Source organism: Sabethes cyaneus, chromosome 3 (genome assembly GCF_943734655.1).
Source record: "Sabethes cyaneus chromosome 3, idSabCyanKW18_F2, whole genome shotgun sequence".
Taxonomy (NCBI): domain Eukaryota; kingdom Metazoa; phylum Arthropoda; class Insecta; order Diptera; family Culicidae; genus Sabethes; species Sabethes cyaneus.
In genome coordinates this window covers 147,391,067-147,418,404 of record NC_071355.1, presented here as the reverse complement: position 1 = coordinate 147,418,404, position 27,338 = coordinate 147,391,067, and the positions used below count along the sequence as shown (strand labels likewise).

General features: G+C 39.7%; 1 protein-coding gene across 2 annotated transcripts in view; it reads left to right on the top strand.

Annotated features, from left to right (window-relative positions):
- LOC128741745 (ATP-binding cassette sub-family G member 1) overlaps nucleotides 1-27,338 on the top strand; it is a 93,233-nt gene that overhangs the window by 29,139 nt on the left and 36,756 nt on the right. The window lies entirely within an intron of this gene.

Genomic DNA, 27,338 nt, shown 5'->3' with positions numbered 1-27,338 from the left:
CCGATAGTACCGGTAAACGGGGTAACTTGCAACATCCGAGTAACTTACAGAAATGCTATATCGTTCAAAGGTTTTGTATTTTTTAGCTATCACTTCAATCTTTAATCTATAATTATTAATAAAACTTGTTAACATCCAGTTAAAGGAGGCCTAGCAAGTGTGAGTTCTGGTATTTTAAGTGCCGAGTTTCCAATAATCGTTGTCCTTTTTCGTTCGTTTGGGTCTATACCGACTATTCCGTTGTGATTCGTTTCCTGAATTATTCGTAACGTGATTTTTTAAGCATTCTGTCTTTCAAAGGCTGCGATGCCTAGTCTCGTCAATAGGTTTGAGGTCTTGGATATAGCTGGCAATATTTACATAGTGTTTCATAAACTAGCCGCCTGCTCAGGATCAGGCCCTGTTGTACGACGTCCCTAGAGGCTCTACAAAAACACAAGTTCGTCTCCTATGGTGAGCAGGTGTCTATTGATGACGATGAGTTCATATATTTGGGATCTCGATCTTCGCCGACATACGAGATTCAAAGACGCATTCAAGCTGAAGGTCAGGCCTAATTTTCCCTCCGTAAGACGTTTTGATTAAGGATGTGCTCCTTCCCTCCTTCCTCCTCCTCGCAGCCAGTCAAAGCACAGCACATGTATAAAATCCAGTATATCACTTTTCTGTTATAAACACCATATGTCATACTTTCAAAAGTCAAAAGTTCAACGATTTAAAAAATGCTTTATTTTAAGAAGGAAACTAGGCACTACAATGAAACGGTTTTCAATTACGCGGTTAGGTATAGTCAACATAACATAACCTAAAACATAACCATAGCAAATCGATTGTAAAACGCGTTGCGTTCACTATGTCGATGAGTTGGCCCATTTTTAAATCATTTATCGTCGGGAGCTTTGCCGAACAAATCACAAAGTAACGCGCAACTCATCAGCCTAATGTTTTCGGCTAAAATCTTTTCACGTGGAAGCTTTATTAGTTTGTTTTGTCCATGTTTTAATGTCCGTACGGTCCCGTGCAGTGCAGGAAGCCATAACAAAGCCATTAAATTTGCGATGGGCTATACAGTTTAATCTGCGAAATAGGCTTTGAGGTTTAGGGAGAATTGCCTTTTATGATTGTCACTATTATGGCGACGAGATTCGCTAGGTGACCTTCAGAGATCAGCGCACGTAATAAAACATTGTCAAGGTTTTGCCTGCCCTGTTAGTTAGTGTCTACATAGTCTTTACGTTGATTCCCAGGTAATTCTGTGCATAGAATTAGATGGAGCACCGGTTACAACGAGAATCGCTTACCTTTACTGTAACCGGTAATTCAACTAATCTTGCAATTTAAGTGGTCTGAACATACGAACTCGTTTGGCACTGTATGCTCCGCTTGCAGATTGTTAGGGTTATTAAAATTCGTTTATACTACGGATTTGCCTTTGGCTACTCTATGATTAGATTTAATAGAAAGGCTAAAACATATTATGGCCGCGATATAGTTACGATTGGCCCTTTGTTATTTGGAAACAAGCTCCTTGTTCTAGTTTCCGTTCTACAAAATACTTGTTGTGGCGACACTTAGAAAAAAAAAATCTTATTAATTCACCTGTCGTGAAGGAGACTTTCGTTATGTGAGCATATTTAGTAACATTTGCTAAAAATAAATAGTTTAGAAATGCAGTCTTCGGAATGCCACTGCAAAGCCAATAAAATTGTAGATACGTATAGTCTTTTCGTTATTTTCGTTCAAAAATGTAAAATGTATGTCCAAAAATGTACTATGAAATTTCATTTCAGGACCGTTTGCGTAATAAAGTACATCAATACTACGATATTTATGAGTTTTTCTCACATTATCTATACGTGGACTGTCCTCTAAAAATATATTTGATTACTATACTGCCGCTACTCGCATAACAGTCTCATTTATATAAGAAACTCTATTGAAAATGGGACTGATATGCGAGTAGCGGCAGTATATCGCTTGTCAATTACAATAGTGATCTTATTCGCTATACTTTACAAATAGGTTAAATATGATTATTCAAACTGAACTTTAGTTATTTCTGGCTGTCAAGCGAAATTGACAGTTGTATTTTAGACAAGTTTTAATTGGGGAAACTTTTTTTTTCAACTGTCTTATGGTTTTAAATAATTTTAATCCAGTATACAGAAGGGCTAATGGATCAGGTTTTTTGTATTTTAAATTTTTGTCAAGCAATTTTTGCCGAAAATTATATACACATACATTATTGGAAGCATTTCATTGGCTGCTCGAAAAAAATTTGACCACTCGCAGGACTTTCTCGAGCAACGGAGCAACGTCCACGTTTCATGCCCGTTGAGAACAACCGGTTTAATGAACATCATGTACAGGGTACCCTTTGCATGGGGGCTTAGTTTGCTTTTGCTCTAAAGCATATCAAGTTGATTCGTCTACTTTGCCGACGCCATGGACATTGTCAGCAGAACATCTGTGGGGATGGGTGGACAGCAGGCTTGGTACGCTCTTTTCGATTCGATTTTGTTCTTTTGTTTACTGCACCTCAGCCAAGCAAAATTTGAAAAAGTAGTGTACGGAGCATTAGTAGAGTAAGTAATTGTCTACAATATTGCTGAAGAATGTAATGGTTTATCATTTGTAGTTACGACGCTATAGAGCTGCAATTTCTAGAGCTGCACAGAGCGCTCTTTTTGATACAAACAGGGCCTTACAGGTTACAGCGCTATGAATACAAATGATATAGCAATACTTACTTCAACAATATTGGAGATAATCTCTAACTGTACAAATGTCCCATACATCACTTTTCCACCGTGGTTCATGAGGTTCCACAACCTCTTATTCGACAACTCCTATCTCTACCTCCTCGTGGTACCATCCGGGATACGTTCCTTAGTGGATATCGGACAACCGGTGGAAACTAGGGTCGTATGCGGACAAAGAAGAGGGCACTCATGCGAAGGCTGAAGTGTAAACTCTCCGCCTGCAGGACGGTTCTCTTGACTCCCAGGAACCAAAGCAGAGGGTCCAAAGCCCCTAAAGGAGATGGTTGTAATAACTGTTATCCATGGCTATTATGTAAAAACTTGAATGGATAAACTCCTAATCCAAGGTGTGATGCTACCCGTACCGAGGGATGAATGGTGGAGGGGGTTCTAAAAATTCTCTCGCCGCAACGGAGCCTGTGGAGTACCAGGGCGCCCTCCACAGCAGTATGCCCTTGCTGCATCAAGCCGGTCACTGATGCAGTGGACGATTTCTTACCGTGCAAGCTCTCTCTGCCGAAAAACAAAGAAATGAATGAGGTGGAGAGGAGACTAGGGGAGGAACAGGACTTGAACGATGCGCTGGCTGAGTCGGCGTCGTTGTGAGTCGACAAACGAAGATGTGACTCCAACTCTCTACTCACGTGCAGGGTTGCCACATGCCACATGTATTCTGTGTTTAACAGATATTTGAAAGAAATCGCCTGTACAGAATCTGTATGCACAGAATACAGATTTTCGCCAAATTACACAGATTAAACAGATTTTTGAGCTTTTACATGAGAGTGAAAGAGACGGAAATAGTCAGCAAAATGATTCTCTATCTCTTTCACTCACATTGTTTTGTATTGGACAGATTTTTGCACAGATATTTTTCCTCGCCGTACAGATTGTCAGATTTTTCCAACAAAAAACACAGAATTATATGTGGCATCCCTGCTCACGTGTCGAGATTTACTCTGCCTGATCTCTGACTGTGTGTTGGAGCCAAAAGGAGAGCCGAACAGTTATGGCCAGTAGGATGGCTGTACAATCCACCCCTGGGTTACTCAAAAGTTGCTGAGTCTCAATAAGAGAGATTTCAGCAAGCTTACCGGTCTTGCGACAGGACATTGTCCGAGTAAATATCATCTTCGGAATCTCAGTTTCGTACAAGATGATAGTTAACCTCGGAACACTTGCTCTGCAATCGCGGAGCACAAATAGTACGCAGACTGCAGTATCTCGAAAAGGGGAGATCTGGTTGGCGTCGCCAATCAGGGTACTAGGTTCATAAACCTAGTCATCCCTGATTGGCACATGTCTCGCTCCAGTTACCAGCCTGTCACTTCCTCAATATGCTTGAAGCGTATAGTAAAATAATAAAATGGGGCATACCACAATAGTTCAAAATAATGGACGCAGTGGTAAGAGTACCCAACAGAAGAGAAGAAGAAGAAGAAGAAAATCACTTTTCCAAATTCTGCTTAGTTGAGGTGCAGTAATCAAAAGAGTAAAATCCCCAATTAACACAAAAGTCTCGATAAACGGGGATTTTTTAGCTTAATCAGCCAACGAAATGATCCTGAATAGAATTATATTCAGCTTAATTTAAGTAACTAATCGTACTTTCAAGTTCGTATTTGATGATTACACTTCGAAAGGAATGCAATGCAACTTCTAACAGAACTAGAAAGTTCGCAAAAAGTTCATTAAGTCGCTATATAGAACACTGTTCAGCTAAAAAAAACTTCAATAATCTTAAAAAAATTAAAAAGATTGTGAGAAATTTCTATTTGCTTTATATTTATTTATTCATCACATTTAGTATTTATTTCGGTTATTAATAGTTATGCCACTAATATTAATTATTTTAATGAAAGATCGTCAGAATTTATTTTTGCAACTGACTGCACACACCTAATCGGGGATTTGAACTCGAGTCCTCCTTTCGATAACCTAAATGCATACCACTGCTCCGTTGCTGAAATATGCGATCTGAATCGATTTTACTCGATGTACTGATTTCTCATTTATAACAGCCCTGAAATAAACTTACACTCAAGTGCAACTCATTGGCAAAATTCAAGTCACTTGTGGCGCCACAAATGGCGCAATGCATCAGGATACAACGCGGAACGCTCGGGTTCAAATCCAGCGGCAGTATGTGATAGTTTAACCTTTTAAATGGTCTATCTTAACGCATGAAACGAAATTGCAGAAGCTAGGAGTAGGTAGAAGGTAGAAAAGTATAAAAATAGAACTAATTATTTAATTTTATTGATTTTTGACATAGTTTCTTTAGAGGTTGCTTAGCGTTCTATGCAGCGAACTCGGGGTAACTTTAAAGTTCGGTTAAATACTTACAGGTGAAGCTGCTTAGTAAGCTATATATCTATAGACATATAGCGTGGCAACCTTCCTTCGACACAATTTTCCAAACTCTTGGTTACTTTCAAGTTGCATGTTGAACTTTCAAGCTGCTTGTTAAACTTTTAAGTTACTACAAATATTAAAGATACTTTATTAAGAATGAAGTTTCCTTTTAACCCAATGCCCTTCTGGCATACAAAAAAAAGAATGAAGTTTGGTTTACAAATGTAGTGTCTAGTTGTTTAGCAAGAAAGTTCTGCGAAACTAAATTTGAACCAAATATGAAATTCCAAGTTCAGTTTTTAAGTGAAAATCGAGCTTTTGGTTGCTTGGGTCGAAGCGAAAAAAGCGTAACAAGTCTGCTGTCCACTCATCCCACAGATGTCCATGGCGTCGACAAAGTAGACGAATCGACTTGATTTGTTTTAGAAGATCGTGCGCCATATGTTAGTGTCCACTCGGTTCATAACACCTTCTGTTGCAACACGGCACTCCCCTGTTAAAGCAGGCTGGCTGACAGACTCCTGGCCTAACGTTCGCAAAGTGAGCAGGCTGACATACCCTTGGTCTAACGTTCAATATCAAATATAGAGGAATAAGTGTAAACAAAGTAATAAATGACTAATGGCGACAAAAACGTTGTACAAGTATAAGTACAAAAATTAAAGCTAAAGCAAAAGGAATTTAGTGATTAGCGAGGAATAAATAGAATGCTGCCCAGTTAGCTTTGAGGTGCGATGCTGGTCTAACAAACCAGTCGTCGAATGTTCGAATCTCGGCTAGGCGGTGCTTGCTAGATAGAGTCAGTAGGATCGTTGCACTGGCCCCGTAATTTTTCTGTACTCTAACAGCCGGCTGCGAAGTTTGTTGCTAACGAAGGGTAACGTTTAAAAACGGTATTATAAACCCAAGGCTTTTTAAATAGAGTACTGAGGTGCGGTATAGTGTTTTTGGTAGAGAAAGATCGACCTAACGCGATTTCTGTGCAATTAAAGGTTAGCCAGAGGAAACTTTCTTATCTGTGAGAGCAATCTTGTAAGTTGATTAAAAGAAGCATAAATGTAGATCGATACTTACCTGAATATTTGCCGTAATTATCCGCAGAAGCTGGAAATTAAACAAGTCTGTTCATTGATTAGTGATAGCGTAAAGTAATAGAGGAAAGCGAAAGAAGATAGAGGATTATTAGAACCAATTGGGAGTATAGAGAAGTTTTAAAATAAACATGTCAAACTAATAAATAAAGGTTGACTACAGAAAGGGTTTCTTTCGAAACACCCTCTGTGGGATTCGAATGAACTTGACAATCCAACCGGTATCCAAATACAGCATTGCGTACCTTCCATCGTAGATTTAATCATTCTGATCAACTTCTCGGAAAGCCGCCTTCGTCCAAGATTTTCCATACCCCTTTTCGGTCGATAATACCATATGCAGCTTTAAAGTTAACGTGAGAACTCTAATAGCCTTTTTGGGAATCTGCTACAGTGCAAAACTATTTGATCTGGTGATGAACATCATTCAACGAAGCCGGTTTGAAAAAATCTATTCTCAATTGATGCTAGTCGGCGGAAAATGATTTGGGAGAGCACTTTGTAGGCGGTATTGACGGAGAAGTTTATCGTATGATAAACCCATCCTTCAATTTCTCCGGTAGCTGTTCAATAGCTTGCTAATCTTTGTTTCTGTCGCCGGTTATTGGCTGCAAAATGGATTCAGAAATTTTAATTTTCTTAGTTTTCGGCAGTTCGCCATATGCAGATTTCACTTTGTATTATGCTGTCATCTATCATGGACAGACAGTAGTCGTCTACAAAAATCTATGTATGTGTACGCTGTGCTGAGCTGAACGTGTCACGAGCTAACCAACTTCCACAAAAAGTGGAAATATTTTGAATCACAGCTCAAAACTTCAATTACCTACTCTAAGAGTGATCAGCAGATTCTCTTCGTCATATTCAATACATGTAAGCAAGAGAGAAGATATCCAAAAAGACAAGATAGGGAAAAGGTTATCCAAAAATATTGATGCTCAGTACAAGTTTGAATGTAATTAAATTGCTGATTGGTATCAAAGTTGGTTGTAATGCTGTTTTTCGTCTCTATAGTGGGAACTTAGAGTCTAAGTCTTAGACGAAGACAACCAGCCCCCTCACAAGTTTTGATCAAAATCTGAATACTTCTAAATTTTAATAGTACTTTTTGCGTGGAATTATTGCATGCTTTGAAGGTTTGCTTTTGTTTTTGCTCGTTCACACAAGAAATTTTTTAAAATTAATAGCAAATGTTACAGATAAGTGAAACCAATTGCCTTGCAGCTATGATTGATTTCGGTCCCAGTCGACGTTTGGTCACACAAAGGTTCGTCTCAGAAGTCATCTCTGAGGGTCAAGTTTATAGACGGGATGCAGGTGATTGCCTCATTTTACTGTACTTCAAACGAATCGGCACTGTGGACTCATATTTCATAGACGATTCCAGCATTATCATTATTCCTGTCACATCCCCGAGGCGATTTTCTTTGTGGACAATGGCTTGTGTATGAATGTACAGATTGTAGACTAGAGAAAGATGGAATAAATGGTGCTACGAACAAGGAATGCATTATCAGCTATAGCCGCGTGTTGTTGGGGGGAACAATTCTTTTTCAATTGATCGAGGTCAGGTCCATGGCCGCTCAAATTGACGAACTTTGTCTATATTCGAGCTATTATTATCTCTAGGTATACGAGCACCTACCGAAGCAGTTGGTTGACGTTTATGCATAATTGAATTCATAATACCACAGAAAGAAAATTGATTTTTACTTACAATTTTCTTGGTATTTTATGTAAAAAATGGAAACAAAGTCACCGTTAATACAAATGAACAAAACTGTTTCTGTAAAATCATTGTTGTTTGCGTTTTAGCATCGTGAAGTTCATCCAAATGAGGGTTTTATCGAGCTCAGTAAGGCCATAGCAAATCATTTTCAAAGTTTTTGTCACCCCCCCCCCCCTTGGAAATTGGCTTGAAAAATCTGGGGGGTAGAAAAATAATTTGTAGGATATGAGTCAAATTTTTTTTCATAAAATCAATTGTCTGTGGGCTCTACAGTCTGAAAAACTCAAAAAATGAGTGTACAAGTTGAGTTAACGCTTCTAACACGAAACAAAAATGGAAATTCGAACAATGGAATTTCCGAAAATCGTCCAAAAAAATTTTCCTTCGTTTTTGTCTTTTTTCGTAGATTTTTGCATACAAAATAATAGTGTACATATTATAAGCAAGAATAGATTCGGTATTCACGTTTAAACTTTAAATAAAAATGCTTAAACCCAAGTTTTTTTTGCTCGATTAAAGAATTCACTTTGTTTTTTTTCGCCCCCCCCCTTCAGTGGCCGAACACCGGAAGGACAAAAACTATATAAAATATTTGTAATGGCCTAAAATAGATAGAGATAAACGAGAACATTTGCTTTTTTTCTGCCTTCATCGGTGTGGCAAGTTTAGGACTGCAGTTCAAAATAAATTAAATTGAATTTAATGTAATCTCTCCAAAAAAATTCTCATTTATTCGTGAGTTCTACTAAGACGCTTGAAAATTATTTATAATTATTATGAAGATAGGGATGCCGTGAAGGTTCTTCTCCTTTAGCAAATGGCACTTAAATATTTTAATTTTTGCGCAAAATCGCAAAAGTGTATTGTAAAATGACAAATTTATGCTTACTCATCACTCAGCCAAAAAAAAAAACAAATTCAGTGAACGAAAAGATCATGTTCAGCCTATAGTTTATCCTTCGCAAGGTCATCTACTCAATAACAAACTTCAGCTTCCAACAAGTTCAACAAATCCTGCAATTCGCAGCTGATCGTCAATAATTGCATATGCCTAGCTAATTATACTACATTCCAACCATCATTCATTGGACAAATATTTGTTTGTTTGTCTACAGTCGACAACTTTACAACGGTCGGACAACAAATACGATCACACTAATTGCTGCCTGGGAGGCTTCTTGACGATTGTACATATTTATTCTTGCCGTGGTACAGGATGAAGTCATTTTCGGCTTGGCTCTTTGAGACTTAGCTTTCGTGAAGAATTTATGTTTGGACTGTCGTGGTACATTTATGCACAGTAGAGTGACGTCAAAAATTATCGCGAAACCTGTAGTAAATGTTTTTTTCTCTGGACAATCAAGAACTGATTCAGTAAAATTTAGATTTACGTAATTTAGCTTCAATCTTCTTCTCAAATTTTCTTTACCATCTCAAAATGTGAAAATGGACGTCTTTTTTTCCACCCTGCTATTCACTATTCAATTCAACAGAAATAGTTTTGTTAAAAAAAGTCTACTTCTTTGATTTTAGGTCACTGCAAAATCACTATCACTAAAAAAGTCTACGTTGATTGCTCACATACTGAAGTGAATATCTTCAGGATTTGGTCAGCATAATTTATTATCGAGCATTGAGGTTATAATACAGGATGAGATTTTCTGTCTGAGAAAGATGTTGGTCGAATAACCCTAAGAAGGGACGTCCGCTCACTTTGACACAATTTGGATTCATTTGACAGTACCATCCCAAGTAACAATGAAGGTTTTATTACACTGTGATGGTTTTCATGACCAAAATGAGTCAAAAATACTATAATAAGAGTGCAGTAAAACTCAACTTGTTGCTTGGGATCTCAACCGAACAAAATTTGACAAAGTTGTATGTGGGACATTTGTAGAACTAGTTACTATCTACAAATTTGCTGAATAAAGTTCTGTTGTATCTTTTGTAGTTACGGAGCTACAATGCTAGTGCCTCATTAGTAACTAATTGAACTAAAGGAAGTACCAGCTACTGCGTGAGAAGAATCAATGATTGCTTGCAGTAGAAATTCGGGTTAATTTCTACAGTCGCCATCTATTTTGGTAGCTGATTGTGTTAACGTTGGCATCATAACAAACAGCCTGACCGAAAGCATTATCTTTTGGGATGATTTCACCGGGAAGACTGGTTTCGATGTTTGGGATTCCCCCAAGCAGGAAAGGTAAATAATGATAAACAACATTATTTCATTTCTTTTTGGCTGCATCTTTTTTACGACCGCGTGATCGATCGGTTTTGGAACTCTTTCCCATATAAACACAAGAGCCGACTAGTATGGGTGACATTAATTTGCAAACTTTAATTGGAAAGTTCATCTTAAAAGCAAAACTATGGTCTTTCCTGAGTTAGGAAGTCAAAAATAAACAGTCTCATGAGCACATTCCGTGGTAGACTAAGGTATGTTTGTTTACTAGATAATCTACCGCTTATTTCATTGTATACAGCATCCAAAGTGTCAATTTTTTAAGTAAACATAAACAAACCTATTTCAAATATATGCCATACGCGACTTTGTACAAATTTTTTGAATACCTATTATTCATCTAGATGACGCATTGTGGCCGGCGCTCGAACAAAACCTCGTAAGTTCTCTAAAGTTGCCCATACAGGTTTGCTCAGCAAACATGTTAAAATTGTGTTTTTCCTGTTTCGTTGTAATTAATGCGCAAAATTCCACCAGAATCCATTCTGATAAAAAAAATTGTGTTGTTTCATTTATTGTTTCCTATTTATTAATAAATGTTTTTATAAATATCATTTTATATTACTCTTATTTTTTTCATTTGATTTGTTTTGATAGTTAAATGATGTTAATTTAAATTAGGATAGTTAAACATTTTAATTCGGGTTCGTTTTTCCGGCTGGTTATTGACGTAAACGTTATTGAATCAATAAAAAACAGAGGATGCAGTCCGTGATGCATTCGGTCAGCCGGTAGCCAAGATCGTCAGTAAAGCGCAACGCTGCATTCGCCTCCGACAACGAGTTTCCATGATATTGAAATTCACTTTCAAGATCACCGTGGCACGGGGTAACCATTTGCCGGCCACTGTTGCTAACAGTGTAGCAGTCTGTCTCAACATCGCATTATCTATCGGTGCCTTTACATCGCATTATAAACACTATAAAAGCGATTGCAGTCGGCCAAGGACAAGTTTGTTTACGGTTTTCTCCCCATCTATGCGGAGGTATTTATCATGAGAAACCGAAAGCGACAAAAACGCCAGCGTAGCATTGTTTGGGTTATGTCGTTTTATAAGCATAAGCAGTACCTATGCCGCATTGACAAATTAAATATAAAAAATAATCATAGTTTTACGTCAAATGCATTTAACTCTCTAACGGGTGTAGACGGCCTTCGTTTTTGGAGCTCCAGAGCCATATACGACATTTGTCTTGAATTGACAATACAAAAAATATGTTCTGAACAGATTTCCTGACATTTTGATACTAATATCACAACATTCTGACCATGCTTGATCGCATTGTTTTTACGATGTTGCCCGTTAGAGGGTTAATAACTTTTTCGTGTCTCATTGTCAACATTTTTGAATAAAATTTTTTATTACTTTAATGTAAATTTTGCATTTTAATGATTGGCATTAGCAATAATAAATAGCTGTGTTGAATTGAAATATACATAAAATTTATTCTTTTCAGCAGAATTTGATCAATTATTTAAAGTTATTAACCCCAGAACCCAAAACACATGTATGAGGCTTTAATGGTGATCACGATAAAATTGCTGTACTGATCATTAGTCCATCTCTTCGTCTTTTACCGCGACAATAAAGAAACTTTAGCAAAAGATCGCACAAACCAAGCAAGGAGAATTTTATTCAGTTCACTGCGAGTACATAGCGCTCTTCCCGTTTCATCATGCTTCAGTCGCATTAGTGAGTCATCATAAATTACATTCAGGTATTCGTCATCTTCGCTATTTACTGAAGCAGTTGTTTAGACACGTGTGGCTGGAGTAGCTTCTTAGACTTCTATTATCGTCATACTTCCATTTTCATCTTCTTTACTCTGCTCTGCTGCTCAATACTTTTTTTTTCTCTCCAGACAATTTGTGGTGGGCGTTTGATGTGCCAAATTCAATGATTATTCACTTTGTTGATGAAGTCGTTAACGGTTAAAGCTACGATCGGTTTGCTAGAAAAAAATTCAAGAAGATGTAACAACTATAGACTCCTAACATGAAAGTTTACACCGAAATTATATTCCTTTTATTGTAAGAAATTAATTCCATCAAGTAAATTAAAAACCGATTATTCGATAATCAATGAATAAATTCAGTATTTTTCACCTAGTTGGTATTAGATAGGCGTGACTATTTTCAATATAGTTGGTACTAGCTGATTGCCCGATCTCGCTCGGGGCCCCTTATCACGCAGTCACTTGTACATCTGTTTTTGTAACGAAAACTCTCATAATGCAAGAAACAAAACCCTTTTTTTCATTTGAATATGTCTACTCCCTTTGTCAGTTCCTCTCATGTTGTCCCCCAACCGCCTGTAAATCTGTCTTCTTCTCGGTAATCTCTATAAATCGACACAAAGCCTTTTTTACGTTTTTGAACCTTCCCCATTTTAAGGGCCACCCTATTCCCCCTTTCAGAAATAAAACAACTTTTACATCGGCTATCGTTCCAAATACAAGAGAAACGCACCCCTTTACCCATTTGAACCTTTCTCTCCCCTTCGAAAGAGACCGTCTCCCTCTTTTATCAACTCCCCGGTGCTGATTTTTTTATGTCAAAAACATGTGTTTGACAAACGACGTTTGATGAAGAACAGTACAGAAGCTCCGGAGCTATGCCGGAACATACATTCATACTCACGTTCCAAGTCCCCCTACATGTCGATTCCTTCCCAGTCAGGTCTTCCTTCTGTTACATAGCTAATTATGCATCGATTTGCTCAATGAAAATCACTATAATGGAAACAAAACAAAGGTTTATTTACCATATAGAGTAGGGCGGGGCATAAGTGCGATGTTTGAAGTTGTCATCAAATTTCGTGAGATATAAAGAAGGACAACAACATAATATATTTTATAGTGATGCAGTAGCTCAATGTATTCATATTCTACTATAAATTACCTGCGGTTATAGTGTTTTGCAAAATAAATTCTTCTTTCTACTGATCAAGTGCAGATTCGCACTTTTACCCCACTAGCGGGGCAAAAATGCGAACACCGCGGGGCAAAAGTGCGAAGCTCGAATCCATGAAATTAGCACAACAGTAGCTAACAAAACCATATTATCTTCAATCTGCGTTATGTTTCGGTAAAGAATATTCTCAATTTGCACCTTTTCTATTTTGCGCTGATGTATTGCAGCCTTCGCTAGATCAAAGCTTTGCCAAACGTTTGTTTCTTGTTTTATCAGCGGAAAACCAATATTTTTCTTCTGCCAACATCTGTAGAGCACACAGTTTTCTGTAGATCTTTCATTTCTAGTATCTATAACATTGCGCCTAAAGCTATATATAATTAGCTATACATTTTTGCCTCGTCTATGAGTCGCACTTTTGCCCCGTCCGTGAATCGAACTTTTACCCCGCTAGGCGCCTGACGGGGTTAGATTATATTACGGAAAAGCGAAATATATTTTGTAAATTATTTTCGCCGTATTATCAAAACAGATATGTGAGGGATGTAAAACACTGCTACAAATTTTCAACAAGTAATATCCTCCTGTTGATATCGCATTTGTCGTATAATGAAAAATTACATCAAAACCGCCGTAAAATAACATTTGCACATAACTCAGCAACTATGCTTCATAAGCAACCAAAGTTCACGTTAGATTCAAGCTATCAAAGTAGTCATTCATCCATGCCAATGTAGAAAAATTACTCGGAATCTGCACCGATAAATCATTGAATCGCACTTTTATCTGCATCGCACTTTTACCCCTCCTTACTCTATTCCTCCTTGGTGGAATCCCCCTCTTTTCTCAAAGCCAGTTGCACAACTACAATCGATTTAAATGCAAGAGAAATGCAACCCCTTTTCCTCCTTATTTAGATCTCCCCTCCCCCCCCCCCTTGTTCAGCATTTCCCCCTTATGTCAGCTTCCCAAGGTTGATTCCCTAATGTCAAGGAACATTTGTGCCAAGGTTGATAAAGAATTGTCCTGGAATTTCGGGGTTGTGGCCTTCCCCTGTTATGAACCCCCTCCCCCTGTTATAACCCCCTTCCTATTATGACCTTGTCCTATTCCTCTTTTGTCAACCCCCTGAGTTCCTTATGCCAAGAAACGTGTGTGCCAAGTTTGATGAAGAATGATCCAGGCATTTCGGCGTTATGGCCTCCCCCCTGTTATGGACCCCCACCCTTCCCTCCTCTTCTTGTCAACCCTTCAGTGCTGATTCCCTTATGTCAAGGAACATGTATGTCAAGTTCGGTGAAGAACCGTCCTGGCATTTCGGAGTTTTGGCCCTCCTCCTGCCACTCCCCCCCTACAAACATACAAACAAACTCACGCTCACTTTTATATATAGATAGATAGATAGATAGATAGACTCAAATTAGGTAGCAAATATATTGCCCCTTTTATGACTATTTAGACTACTGTGATAATCATTTAATGCAACGTACCGCATTTTGCACTGTTAATCTGACACTAGAGTGGCTTTTAGTTTGATCTACTAATGAGTTTGATTTCTTTTTCCTTCTTCCCCTTCTTTTTCACTTCATTTTCTTTGAGCGAAATCGTGTGCGAGATTCGACTGTGATAATCGTGTAAATCGGGGTAATCTAAATAGGGGCAAATATCGCAATACTACCGGTGGAAGCATAACTTTGCCTTTACATTTTGTCATTTTCGATATTTTATTGTCTAACGTCATAATTCAATATGTATTTTGAAAATATGAAATGAAAGCATGACATTTATACTAAAAAACTCGAGAAAAATCGAAGACAATTTGTTCCACTGAACAAATGAACGCATATTTGTCTCGCTGCATAGGGATTATTTCTAATTCCCGTCGTAGTGAGTAAAGCCATTCTAATTTTCATCATTTGTTGGATGGATTCAATGAATACTCCAAAAGTTCTTGTGCTGATTTGACCGTGATCCGTGAATTTTGAAATCACTGAAAAGCGCTTATTAAAACATATTATTGTAATTACGCAACTGACGTTATTTCTTAAACCGTTTTGAAATCCGTCCATCAAAATTTTTCATCGTCCGAACTAAAAATCACAACAATGTTTACGAAACTAACGCGCATGTATTTGTGTAGGACGGCATGACAAATGTTATTCTGCAAAATTTCTGCAGGTCAGGCAAGTTTTCCTGGCTGTAGAATAACGACAATGCCTTGCGAGAGTTATTTTCATTTATGAATGACGAAAATTGAAACGATTACTTCTTTAATGATTTAAATAGAACTCAGCTCATTTTGATTGATAGCATATGATAGACAACAAACTAAAATATTAGAGAATAACTAGTTTTGCATTGTGTGTCATAAAAATGCTGATATTTTTAATATATTTTGTGTTGGATAGGACGGGAATAGGCAAATGATGTAAAATTAATTTGTTGATGGAGAAATGCAACCGGAACTCGCACTAATTAGAACAGACATTCTAATAATCGAATGCACTGAATCGAAAAAAAAAACACAGAGAAGTTAGCACAAGCTGGTGTATAACGTTCGCTATATGTCTGGTAACCATTTAAGAGAGTTGCGAATTCATATGGCTATAAAAGCACGGAAGTGATTGCGATTTCCTAGCATCGGCTTAGCTCTCTTATGTACGTGAATTGTTATTTTGAGTCAAATGGATAACTGTGGGTGGCAATTAACAAATTGAACATCAAAAACAATTTGATAAATTGATTCCAGACAGAAATTCGTATTTGGAATAGGAAAGTGGGAGTAACTGTTGATGTCGTAAAAAGAAGCCTAATTTTTTATTAGTCTGTATACATCTTTCTATTACTGTTTTAATCACATTTAACAAAATTGCTTCAAGTTATCAAATAGATGCGTAATATTTTATAATACATATCTATACAGTTATTTGGCAATTGTTTTAACTAATAAACAAAAAGTCACAAATTTACCAAATGTATTCCGTTCCTAATTAGCAATAATTATTGTTGAAAATCAATCTTATCAGAAAGAGGCGAACCAGCCGCAGGCTGAAAACCTCTCTAATATAGAATTAAAAAAAAAAAAAATCTTGTCAGATAGTTTCACTGTTATTGGTAATAGACTTCAGCGCATCAATAGCCTATTGTTATGAACCTTTGGAGATCAAAGGCTCACAATGGTTTAATCGAGATGAGGTAGTTTTTAATACCTAGATCTGAACTCAAGTGTCAGAACGGCGTTACTTTCCTGACATACGATGTAAGGGGATGCACTTTCAAATCCGTTATTATTCAACATTGCCTTGAAAGGTGCTGCACAAAGGTCAACCGTGCAAAGGTAAAGTACTATCATCACGATATCTTAGATTGTTTTGCGGATATCATCGATCGATAGGAATCGATCGAAGAGCTGGCCTTAAGAATTTGTTTGTATTGGAAGCAGCGAATCTCGGATTAATCATCAACATAGCCAAGACAAAATACATAATAGCTGGTAGAGAACGTGGCAGTACAAAGGTATTCAATACCAATGATGCCGGGATGGAGGCGGACGGGGAACGATTTTAAGTATTCTAGGAATTCATATAGCTTGGTACGCTCGTGACCTGTAATGATGATATGAGCCGGCAAGTCAAGTCAGGTTTTCTACAGACTGCGGAGCCAGTTTGTAAAATAGGTCCTCTATAGAACTATAGGGGGAAGTCCCCCAGTACAATTGTGACATATATAAAACCAACACTTAGCATCACTTCAGTTTTTATTCACTGGAAGAGAAATTTAGAAGATTATTTTCCAATAAAATCACAGGAATCACTGGGAATTACTGAGTACAATCTATATTTTTAACGAATTGAATATCTTTGTGAAATAATGAATTATGGAGCTTGGAAAGTATTTAATGAAAGACATTTTATACACGAAAAACAAAATTTTATCCGACGGAATAATGCTATAATGCTTCGAAAATTAGCCGAAACATAACAATTCGATCGGTCGTAGATAAAAAACAAACGAATCTTCTGCTCTTAATCATGGATACTTCTGACATATAAAATCACACGTGCTAATTTTTTGTCTTGTTTGTTGATTTTATCATATTAACTGCTAAGGTGCACCATTTGAATTATGGAAGTCAGAAATGTCCGGTATTGGGAGCTGTCCGGCGTTGGGGGACTTCCCCCAAAAACTCTCCGTAGTCTTTTGTGGACATTATGAATACTTGCTGGAGGAAGCTGATCGAGGAATGTTTGTGTAATGTTCCTTCAATGACAATGTCACGAATACGCGTATTTCAGCTACGATTTGTAGTCTTCTTCAGTGTGAGGCAAGTTTCTTCAGAAATATTAAGTAGATTTTGTTATTTGGTGTTATTTATTAGCTTAGTATAATGACTATCGATAAAAAAAAACAAATAATAACAGTTGTTTTTGTCGCTTTGGTTTGCCCCCCAATCTTCCTATCCAAAGTTTCTAGTAATGATTTCTAGGTCACCCGCGAACGTTAGAAGTTGCCTATTTTTGCTGACAATCGTCTTTCTCGTTTCGATACCCACTCACCGGATCACACTTTCAATAGCGATGTTGTATAACATATAGGACAGTTCACCTCCTTCCCGTAAGCCTCTTCGCAATTCTAAACCACTCGAGAGTTCCCCGAGACACGCATATAGTGCATCACTCCCTCTAGTTTTGATGAGTCGGTTTGTCCTGAAAGCCGCCCAGCTAGTAGAGATGGTCGGGTATGAAAATTTGAATACCCGAACCCGACCCGTACCCGATCAAGAAAAAAATTTAAAACCCGTACCCGACCCGAACTCGCAAGTTTATTATTTTTGATACCCGAACCCGACCGCAACCCAACGGGTACAGGACGGGCCCGGGTACCCGACCATCTTTAGTGATAAATGTGGTCAATAGGGATACCCGACCCGACCCGTACCCGGCTTCAAAAACAAAAATTAAGAACCCGTACCCGACGCGAACCCGCAAATTATTTTTTTTTCAATACCCGAACCCGACCCGAACCCGGCGGGAACGGGTACGGGTGCGGGTTTCGGGCAAATTTTCCGCTACCCGACCATCTCTACCAGCTAGCACCAAATCGTTCATCAATATACGAAAATTATCGTAAATAACTCGTAACAACTTGGAATAGTATCTAAAGCTAAATAAAGTGCGCGTACGTTGATTTTCAATCGTATATAATAATAATAACTGTCAAACATACAATTTTCAGCATAGAATTGTATATCAGTACGGAGCGAATCGCGCCTAATCGGATATTAACGTACATAAATACATATATCGTTGAAATGAGTAGAATTATTTCTCATTGCGCATATAGCCTTCAAAATAGTACGGATACGTCTGTTTTGAGCATCAAATACGATTTATTAGTATGCATATCTGTACGTTGATGCTGATTTTTAACTTTTATATACATATAAAAATACTAGCTAGGCGTTCCTGTGCATTACCTGCCATAGTGAATCGCGCTCGATTGTATATTATTATTTAGGTGGCTTGCCGCCCTAAGACAAAGCCTATTGAACAAAGTTTCTCCATGTAACTCGGTTGAGGGCTACAGCTCTCCAATTCCCCGGACACCGAGTACTCTCCGCCAGATCTCGCTCCACCTGGTCTAACCATCTTGCGCGCTGCGCTCCTGGTCGTCTTGTTCCTACCGGATTTGAGCTATTTTCGCCATCTTTGCAGGGCAGTTGTCCGGCATTCTTGCAACATGCCCTGTCCATCGTATCCGTCCAGCTTTAGCCAGCTGCTGGATACTGGGTTCGCCATAAAGCTGTGCGAGCTCACGGTTCATCCTCCGGCTTCATACTCCGTTCTCCTGTACGCCGCCGAAGATCGTTCTTAGCACTCGTCGTTCGAAAACTCCGAGCACTCGCAGGTCCTCCTCGAGCATTGTCCATGTTTCATGCCCGTAGAAAACAACCGGTCTAATAAGCGTTTTGTACAGGGTGCACTTTGTACGGGGACTTAGTCTGCTCGACCGCAATTGCTTGTGGAGCCCACTGTAAGCACGAATTCCTCTGATAAAACGCCTCCGAATCTCACGGCTGGTATCATTGTCCGCTGTTACCAGTGAGCCAAGGTAGACAAATTCATCGACTACCTTAAACTCATCGCCGTCGTCAATATCGTCAATATACTACTGCTCAAGCGGTGTCGCTCGGCCTCGGTTCCGCTGGCCAGCATGTACTTTGTTTCAGACGTATTTACCTTTAAACCAATCTTTTCCGTTTCGCGCTTTAGTCTGGTGTACTGTTCAGCCACCGCCACAGATGTTCTGCCGATAATATCCATGTCATCGGCAAAGCAGACGAATTGACTAGATTTGTTGAATATCGTGCCCCGTGTGTTGATATCCGCTCGGTGCATAACACCTTGTAGCGCTATGTTGAACAGCAAGCATGAAAGACCATAACCTTGACGAAGCCCTCTGTGTGATTCGAATGAACTTTGACAATCCACCCGAAATCCGAACACAGCGCTGTGTACCATCCATCGTAGATTTAATCAGTTTGATGAGCTTCCTGGGGAAGCTGTTCTCGTCCATGATTTTCCATAGCTCTTTCCGGTCGATGGTATCATATGCGGCTATGAAGTCAACGAATAAATGATGCGTGGGAACTCTGCATTCAAGGCCCTTTTGGAGGATTTGCCGCAGTGTAAATATTTGAACCGTTGTAGACCGACCTTCGACGAAGCTTGATAAGTTCCCCCAAATCTATTCGCAACTGGTGATAGTCGGCGGAAAATGATTTCGGACAGGGCTTTGTAGGCGACATTGAGAACGGCGATCTCGCAATAGTTCTCACAGTCCAACTTGTCGCCCTTTTTATAGATCGGGCAGATAACCCCATCTTTCCACTCCTCCGGTAGCTGTTCCGCATCCCAAATTCTAACAATTAGTTGGTGCAGACAAACGGCCAGCTTTTCTGGTCCCATTTTAATAAGCTCCGCTCCGATGCCATCTTTCCCAGCTGACTTGTTGTTCTCTAGCTGCATGACCTCCTTAGCTTCGCCTATCATTGGGGCTGGCGTCTCTTCCCCGTTTGTTGCACCGTCGAAATCGCTTTCCCCGCCGCCATGGTTCTCCGCCTGGGCACCATTTAGGTGTTCGTCGAAGTGCTGCTTCCAACTATCGGTCACCTCACGATCGTCCGTCAGAATACTGCCAGTCTTATCCCAACACATTTCGGCTCGCGGCACAAAGCCTTTGCGGGATTCGTTCAGTTTCTGGTAGAACTTTCGCATTTCCCGAGAACGATGCAGCCTCTGCAACTCTGCATATTCCTGCTGATCAAGGTAGAGCTTTTTCTCCCGAAAGAAACCAATCCAATCGTTCCGCTGAATCCGGGCCACATGCTCGATGGAGCTCTCCGCTACACTGCTGATGGCTGTTTTGATAGTGTTCCAACAGTCCTCGAGAGGGGCATCGTCCTGCTCGTCCTCTTCCGGCAGCGCAGCTTCGAGTGAATGCGTGTAGTTTGCGGCGATGTCTGGATGCTTCAGCCGCGCGAGATCTAACCGAGGCTGACGTCGGTACCGAATGTTGTTCACAACGGAGAGTCTTGGGCGCATCTTGACCATCACTACGTAGTGGTCCGAGTCAACGTTAGTGCTTCGATAGGATCTGAAGTCGATAATGTCTGAGAAGTGCCGACTGTCGATCAAAACGTGGTCGATCTGTGATTCTGTCTGATTTTGTGACCTCCAGGTGTACTTGTGATGGATTCTGTGCTGGAAAAAGGTACTACGTACGGCCATATTCTTGGAAGCGGCAAAGTCGATAAGTCTTAGGCCCATTTCATTGGTCCGCTGGTGTGCACTGAACCTTCCAATTCGAGGATTGATTGACCACCACCCACTCACCCATTTCCGCATCTTGCCCATCACTATGAAAACTGTACCCAGCTCGTGTGTGTTGCCGCAGCTCTGGTAGATGGTATGTCCATCTCTAAACGTACGTACCGTTGAGCTCTTCCAGCACAGCTCTTGCAGCGCTGCGACGTCGAACTTGCGGCTCTTGAATACGTCGGAGAGCACTCGAGTGCTCCCTTGGAAGTTGAGAGATCGGCAGTTCTACGTCCCGAGTTTCCAATCCATAGTCCTTTTTCGTCGCTTGGGTCTATTCCGATTGTTCCAGTAAGAATATATTTGTTCTTCGTTCCGTGCTTAAGTATTTTTCGTGGTGACGGCTTGCAAAGCGCAAATATATCTCGAAAGAGCCCTCCTTTCCTGTCAGCATACGACCTTGGCTTCCACCGGGGTTGGTTACTCGATCTCCACCAAAGTTGATCGTATCCCGGCTGGTACAACGAGGAGGTAAGAATAGGAGTTGCTGAATAAGAGGCTATGAACCACTGTAGGGTCTATTTAATGCCTACACGTGCACAAGGCACCGACGGTACGCATTATTCAGCCGTTTATCAGCCGGTTGTATCGTATACTGCCCTGAAATTCACGAAAATATGATGAGTGGGCAATTTGGAGGACAGTTCAGGTATATTTTAAGATTTACTGCAACTAGTTGCGAAATATTTGATAAGACAAACATTTTTCTGTATTTAAAAATTCCCGTAAAAGATGTCCGATGGAGCGATATCCGCATGCTGCCCAATCAGTATCGATATTTTTTAGCTCAAATGTTCTGAGTTCTGTTCATTGTTAGAGTCGGTACTTATATAGTGCCTTGCGTAGTAACTCCGTTGTAATTGTACGTCCAGTTCGTAGTAACAGTCCTGTCATTAATGTGGACTAGTTTCTTCGAACGATTTACTTGCTCATCTCCACCGTTATTGTTGGAAAGCTCAAAACTGCACTGAAAAAAAAAAATATTTTCCAATTATATTTTGTAAAATCGATCAACTATAAAAACAAAATCATCGACGACTCAGTTATCGTCGGATTATTTATTGTTTCTTTTCCCGTCCAGCGAGTTGAATCATTGGATTTTTTGTTTCGCTCACTCTCCAATTCTGAATAGAGTAGACGCGAATTAGTATATTGATTTAATTAGTACAGCAGTCCCCCGAATAAGGCGATGGGTGGTGCTATACGCATACCGTGATATCTCAGCTGTTCATTAACCAATAAAGTTGATTTTTGGTAGTTGACTGGGTTATACCAGATACTAACAATGTACCAAAAATCAACTTTATTGCTGAATGGACAACTATGAAATCGCCGTGGGCGTACGGCACCACCCATCGCCTTATTCGGGGGACTGCTGTATTCGATATTTCATTAAATCTGGAAAACATTATGAAGTTTCGATACCATCTATGATCACATATCAATAGCCCCTATATGTGTATGTCTACCTGATTGATTATGATCTTAAGTAAATAAGAAACTATACGTTGTTCCGCATATTTTAATAACAATCTTAACAATCGTTAAGAGTAATTCGTATCTCCTAATAAGGTATCTTCATTGTACTAGCCAAGCTGAGATTGGTTCCATTATGATTGCAACGAGAAAAATCTTTCTAATTTCCTCTCATATTTCAAACGAAGCTGGTGGCAGTGCAATTCCACAAATCGATGACAGTCGTGTCTCGCTGAACGATATGGCCCGGCGGCGGCCCGAGCGGTCATGCAACGGGTGTTCAAAGCTCAACGACTGGATCTTATCGTGTTATAAAGTGCGGAAAGCCGCGGTCTGCGCTTGATAGATAGTAGACCGATAGTCGGATGACATAGAGCCGGTGCGAGTCGGTTTGTGCATTACAGCTTCCGGTTCTGTACCATCGCCGCTATCAAGATGAAATATATTTGCATCGATGCATCGCGTATAAATTTCACGGATGCATGATGAATGCGCTTAGTGTGTGCCGAAATACAGCTGGCAGCTGTGAGTGATTTATTGGGCTGTGGATAAGGAAAAAGAATTTCGGAATAGTGAAAACGTGCTGGTTTGTGGGACAGGATGAATGTCATCCTGATGGCAGTTGTATGCTTTGCCGCCGCTTCCAAGGAAGTTAGTTTTGGCATGATTGCTTCAAATGTTAGATTATCGCCATTCCAAATATTTACAGCATCTGCAAGTGTTAGCTCAGCCGGATGTTCTCGAAACTGGGCTCGCTATTTTCGCCTCGGTAGTTGCCAAAGGGAAGGAAATAATTGATCATGGGGTTAGCCTACAGTCCGAAAGGCAGCAAAGCATAGGTCCGTATCCATTTTTCTAGAGATCTCACTCGGTTATTAATGTTACAACTGTACTTTTAGACTTTTTTGGATTGAAATTTGGTACTAACAATGGTGTGAATAGTGGATTCGGGGAAGCGGTTGGGGATAAAACAGTGAGCAGTGCTGAAGATGATCTAACTAGAAAGAAAAGATCCCCGATGCTCGAATCGTATGGTTCGACTGGATTGTTGCCGAATACTGCTATAGGTAGTAATGTAAACTTTGTAACAATCAACTCTGTTATAAATGTCAATCATTATGCACCTGCTGAAGTCAGCACTCCAGCTCCAGCTCGAAGAAAGCGGTTGACCAATGATGAACAATCTTCGAAAGTATTTTATATGAGAAATAAACACAAAACTCGTACCAGAAAAACTTTAGAGCAGAAGAGATCAGAAGATGAACCGTTGATTCGCAACAGGAGATCTGTCAATTTGAGTATCTCAAATGATGTAAATTCGAACGGACTGCTACCCAGACTCAAGCGTTCCCCGCAGGAAGCTACAACGCTTTCTGGACCAATGGGAGATTCAACCGACCGACTTGGCAACGGGGATCGCAAGCCGGAAGGTCCACCGCCGAGAGATGGACGTCCTCGCGGGGGACCTCCTGGCGGTCGTGGGCGTGGACCACCTGGTGGGCGTTGCTGCTGTCGCGGAAGGAGACCTCCACCATCTGAAGCAGATGATGCCGGAGAAGACGATACGGAAGAAGGATCCACAGTTGATGATGCAAGAAGCAAACGTGAAGTAAATGGTAGAGGTAGTGGAGCTAATAAAGTTGAATCCAATTCAATGGCTAGTGATAGCTACAGTGATACTGAAAGTAGCGAATCGGATGAAAATAAATCGACCAGTCAACCGAAGGAGACATCAAGCAACTCGCAACATTTACAGAGGAACAAGCGATCACCATGCAAGGGAGGTGGCCGTGCTCGGATGACAACTACTACAGCTGTACCAGCCAGAGTAAAGAGAGAGATGTCTTCGGAGGAAACAGCCGATAAAGCCGCATCATGGTTCGCCTCTGTAGTTGACGTTATTGTAAGCTCGGCGAAAAAAGTTGTAGAAGTAACGAGAAAAGTGTTTGGGGGAAAGGACGAGCAGAGTGGAACGTCGGATGTTGAAACTATGAATTGAATTTTCAGAATGTTAGTTATTATGAAATAAAAGTTAAATTTAATATCAATGCTTGCTTAAAAATTAAAATGACGTTTTAATTGTTAAATGCAGTTACGAAAAAAAATGTTTAGGGTTTTTTGTGCTTGAATTTTTTTTGTTTTCATCCAAACTTTTGACTGCAGAAGTTGCATGCCAGGGTCTATTATAAACGGAAGGGTCCATTTGTGATAAACAATCTCCAGCATCCGGAAATGTTCTCACGGCAATCCAGCTTCTCGGTACGACTTTACAATCGTTGAATTGATTGTTTGTATAGTCTAGACAAGTGCACTGAGTAAACCGTTGCGGGTTTTTGCATGTACGTTAGGTTTGCGAACATATTACTGCTGTACTATTTGCATATTGTTATTAAGTGTCGATTGTTCATGCACACTTTACTGTCAGTTTTATAAAAAGGCGTAATAGAGTTAATTCGCAGAAAAATTGATAAAACTTGTACGAAGCAAGTTTGTAAGTCAGCAAATTAAAATAGTGTTTGTTTAGTTTAACGAGAACTATTTGCTTCAAAGAAAGCTCCCGAGACCCAACTTTTTAATATTAACTTGTAATTTGAACCTTTTAAGTTCGGAATGATTTAACAAACCTAAATTAAAAAATATTTTAATATCAAACTTCCTTGTTTATTTGACCTTAACCTCAATTTTAGACCTGGAATCAATGGCTACAGTTTTTGAGCTACGATCAAAAGTCAACATCATTTAATATGTAAAATATTCAAATCATATTCAACATTTATATCCCGCATACGTATCACCCGGTGAAGCAATAACTTGAAAATGAGTTCACGAGTGACGGTATCTTCATGTATTAGCTGCACTTTAAGTGGTGAACCTGTTCAGATACCGTGAGCAGCAAAAGCAGGTTCATCCGGACTGTGGCAATTAAGTGGAAGCTGCCTCGAGCGGTTTGATATGGTCCCGATCAAACGAAGATTTTTCATTTGATACGTGTAGGTATTTATCATAGTCTAATCTCTTCGTTTTGTTATTTACAGTAACTGGTGATATACCTACGTATGTTTAATACCGTGCTGCATTGATTCCTGGTCTAGAAGAAGTATAAGATATAAAATTAAATGATAACAGAAGATTTAAAACATAACATTTTGTAATATTTTTTTGCTATTTTAATCACTAGCGAGACGCGGCTAACAACTTATTAATAAGCGGATTTTTATATGAATATCTTATATCTTTTATGCATTCCCAACATTTGACATTCTGTTCCGATCGGGTTTACTTTCCCATTGGCGCTTACTATGGGGACGCTCAAGTGGTTTACGGCACGGCACGCTAGCCCCATGTCAGCAGCATCCGAGCATCATCGGCACAATTGGTTCTGCACGTCAGGATAATCAGGACAGTTGTAGTGGGCACTCGCAATTTACCTACCTGCTGTTAGAAAATTGAGACTGGAGGAATATCGTTTCAGCTGGTTTCCTCTAGGTAACTTGCCATCGTTTGGGAGATTATGTGCTGTGTACGCAAAATAGAAGAGCCTTTTTCTCAATCAATTTTGTGCAGTTGGAGAATACTTTCCTTCGTTAAACACTGCATATATTATTGCCAATTCAGATAGGGATACCGGTATGGTAGAATATTTTAATGAATTTAATTGAAGTGTTAAGTTATTAGGCGAAGCAATTTTCCATATTGAAATTATTTTACCTTATCACCCATTTTGAGCTTCAACGATTCGTTGTGGATTATGTTTTTAGTAAATAAAGTAGTCTTTTTCAGTTAGGATTTGGCCGCTTAATTCTTGCCAGAAAATAATGACCTTGGTTTGCGCAAAGCAAGACATACATAGAAGTGGAATATATGACCGGAAATAGTCCGCAAAATCTTTCATTAAAATACGGAGGGTGAACGTATGTCTTCCGTAAGCAAAGTTACAGTCTCCAGTCCGTGGACAACTGCTGGTCTGACCAGCGTTTTGTACGTCGTTAGCTTTGTGCGGCAGCGAAGCGCCTTGCGGAGGAAAAAGTAGGCCCGACTTCCAGCTTGAATACGTCGTTGAATCTTCCTACTCACATTGTTGTCGGCGGTGGCCAGAGATCCCAAATATACGAGCTCAACAACCACTTCCAGTTCACTGCCGTCAGTAGTCATCGCCCATTGTGTGGGAGGCAAACGTTGTTTACTTTGACTTGTAACGCAATCCTCCTAGCTTCCGATTTTAGTCTGGCATAGATTGCTTCCGCTGTCCCTTGTTTGCCATTAATGATGTCGCAGACGACTTGAAATGGGAGAAATAATATTCAGCAAAAGTAGTTGGCTACTTTTGTTGAATATTATTTCTCCCATATCGATGCCTGCTTTTCGGATCACACCTGTATGTTCAATAACATACAGGACACTCCATGCTGCCGCTTCCGCCTGCGTGATTCGAAGGAACTTGAGTGTGCTCCCACACACACACGTAGCACATCACTCGTTCCAGGGTAGTTGTGTTCAGTCGCGTTAGTTTTCCCGGAAAACCGTTCTCGTGTATTGACTGTTCGCGCTCAACTATATCGTATGCTGCCTTGAAATCCACAAAAATATGATGAGCGGGCACGTTGTACGCCCCTTTGAAATTATTCAATGAAATAATGTTGCTCGCTACTCATCTCAAACTTAGATCTTGCCTGGACTCGTAGGATGAAGTCCTGGATCAAATCTGGCCATGTTGGACCACGAGTCAAGCACTGCCTTATTTTCATACGCCACGAAGTTGCGCCGTGTCGGAAAAAGTGGAGCACGGCCATCGGTGCAAACAATTTGCATTTTCGAGAACGCTGAACGACTTGGTGTTCATATTTCCAATAAACATGCTGACAGCAAAAAGCGCTGATTACGCATAAC